This window comes from Chrysochloris asiatica, unplaced genomic scaffold, assembly GCF_000296735.1.
Source record: "Chrysochloris asiatica unplaced genomic scaffold, ChrAsi1.0 scaffold00607, whole genome shotgun sequence".
NCBI classification, from domain to species: Eukaryota; Metazoa; Chordata; class Mammalia; order Afrosoricida; family Chrysochloridae; genus Chrysochloris; species Chrysochloris asiatica.
This window is the reverse complement of record NW_006409125.1, coordinates 70,332-73,186: the sequence shown is the minus strand read 5'-3', so window position 1 is coordinate 73,186 and position 2,855 is coordinate 70,332. Positions and strand designations below refer to the sequence as shown.

At 48.4% G+C, this 2,855-nt stretch overlaps 2 pseudogenes; both read left to right on the top strand.

Annotated features, from left to right (window-relative positions):
* LOC102841081 overlaps window positions 1-1,404 on the top strand; it is a 37,859-nt pseudogene extending 36,455 nt beyond the window's left edge.
* A 6-nt stretch (window positions 1,405-1,410) lies between these two features.
* On the top strand, window positions 1,411-1,520 carry LOC102839203 (annotated as a pseudogene).
* Window positions 1,521-2,855: the final 1,335 nt, after the last annotated feature.

Below are 2,855 nucleotides of genomic sequence, written 5' to 3'. Positions count from 1 at the left end.
AACCAACTCCACAGCACATAACCACTACCAACCACCATCCAAGGTGGGCTTGGGTGAGAGGAGAAAATGGAATACTCTGGTTAATAATGACTTATTTCAGTGCACATGGATTTGGTGGGAATATCACGTTTCAATAGGTTTGAGATGGGGTAGCAGTCCCGTTCCAATAAAAATTTGAGTCAATGAAGTTAAGTTTCAGTTGACCAATTTCAAAGGAAAGCAAAACTCTCCCCTCAAGAGCATGCAGAGCAGGAATCCCAAAGCAACACCAAGCTCAGGACTTCAAAAGGCAAAAGGCAACACAGCTCAGCTTAAAATGTATCTTTCTATACACTTTTTCTGCTAAAGATTTTTTTCTGGAGATTTCCCTACAAATCAGGGCTGAATGCCAACTTCCAAATAAGGAGTGTTCTGGAAAACTATAAATAAGGCCAAGTTGGAGGTACACTTCAGCTTTTTACAAAAAATTGTTACCCTGCACATTTACAAGATGTTTGTCAGTGCCCCAAGAGGACTTGTGGGATTCTGCTCTGTAACTCTGGAATTGTTTGCAATTAGAGCTGATAGATAAAGGAACGCCCCTAAGCACCAGAAGTATCACAAACCTTCATTGGATCATTTTCAGTACACTTGCAGGTACAGACATAAGATGCAATTTTATCTGTCAGTGTAATTGGGAGTACACAGTAATGAAGTCTCAAGTGCCCTTGGGTGTCAGGTACACGAAAGAGAGGGTCTGTGAATTCCTGTGAATACTCTCGAGAAATGGTTGTTATTTATTATTAATAGAATCACTCAGAAAAAAGGGAGAGATATACTGGGTTTCTGAAAGAGTGGGAATTTGCATTTTTAACATTCTTCCAGTAATTTATAAAAACAAGACTGGGTGATGGAAAGTTTCTGTTCAAAGCCCTAAAACAAGAGGCTGCTGTTCCACAGACCTACTAGTTTTATAGTCCCCATCTGTTTCACTTTCTTTAGCGAATGAGTCTACATTTCCCAGAATGCTGCATTGCTGAAGCTCCCACAGGATTGGTCAGAGCAACGCAAAAGGGATTATGGGTCTTCCAGCAAAAGGTAGAATTTTGGACAGTGATTGGCCCACAGCTTGAGGAAACTCCATTTCCACAATCAAACTGCATTCTCTAGCTTTTACTTCTAACCATGTGGTGGTGTCACGACCTTATAGTAGCTTTGCCTACGCCTCTCCTCTGGTCCCAGATCATTTCCGCTGGCAGCTTTGAAACTTCGGAGACAGGATTCAAGCCACGGAGTCGCCTGAATGGCTTTGGGCAGCACAGTGCACGCCGGAAGACGCGTGTGGCGCTCTTTCAAACGGGAGTTTCTGGGGGAGACACCTGGCAGCCAGTGACCCAGAGAGTCCGTGACAGAACGTCTTCTTAGCCAGCTATGGCAGCTCTGCAATACGCAGGCCTGGATGACACGGACAGCAAGGAGAGCTGCCTTCGGGCTGGGAGGAGAGAACCACCAAGGACAGCTGGGTTTACTATGCCAAGTAAGGGGGCCGCAGTGGGTGATGCTGGGCCTGGACGCATCTGGAGCCATGCCCCCGTGGGCCCGCTCACAAGGGCTGTGCGACATGGACTTGATGGCTTCACCGTCCCAAGGATGGGCGGGTCCCCTCTGCAGCCCCGGGGTCAAGCGAGGGTCCCCAGGCGACGTCCAGTGCGTTGCCTGCTGGTCATGAGTCGGCACTGCATGGTGCCGTGGGGTCAAATGGGCTAATCCTCCTCAACTCCGAACCCCGCCTCTGAGTTTATCCTGACTCATAGCAACCCATTGTAGGATTTCCGAGAACCTAAATCATTATGGCAGCAATTGGTGGGTTTGAACCCCCAACTTTGCAGTTAGCAGTCCAACTCCTACAGAACATAAACCAACATGCAGATGCCCAGGATCTAGAGAGTGAGCCTGGGAATATCTCCCAGTTCAGTGTCTTGATCTTTTCCGTGAAACGTCCTGGAGACATGTGCAGATCCCATCTGTTGCCGCATGGCCTTATGCAATAGAAAGAACTCCAAGTCTCAGTTTCCTCATCTGTAAAATGGGTTGATGGAAGTAGTCAGTCCAGGCACTGTGCAGAAAGCACTTAACAGAAGTTCTCATAAATACTAATAATAAAAACGAAAAAGTGCCCCAGACCTATGAGCATTGCTCTCTGTCTCGGCAAGTAAGGAATGTCTTCAGTTTGGATTTTGCTCGTCCACAATTATAACCTCCAGAATTGAAGGTCCTCTCCAGACCTCCTATGCAGTGGCTCCTTTGATCCATTCTAATCCTAGGTTCTCAGTCCTCTTGATCTCTCCTCACCTGCAAGAGTCTCTGGTTACTTCTTCCCTTAAGTCTGAGGGAGTCACTGGTTCTCCTGAGAGTTGAGAAACTTTGATAGTGGGCCATCGTGGAGACTGCCTTTCTAGTCATTTCCTTTTACAAACATGTCTTCCGCCCACTGCAGGCCAGGGCTGTTGGGCAGACGCTGTAGCTCCAGGTGAGACCTCTGGGACCTGTGGGAGCCCCTCTCTGAGCCTCACTCTTTTCCTGCTTACCTGATCACTGTGGTGCATTGGTAAGCCCCACAAGCACACACATTGCATGGGACCTCCACCAGCCTGTGTGCCCAAGCAAAAACAACCATTCCTGACTCTGGGGGCATATCAATGAAGGGGGCCACTGAGGGCAGACCTGCAGTCAGAGAGCTGGCCAGCCCTTTCTTGGCTCCCTGCAGCCCCCTCCAGTGGCAGTCTGTGGAAGGTGAGGTGGGGAGTACCAAGGCCCTCTATCCTTTCCACCCTCCCTTTTCTTCTCAGCGTAGGCCTCTTGGCTGCTACAGGAGT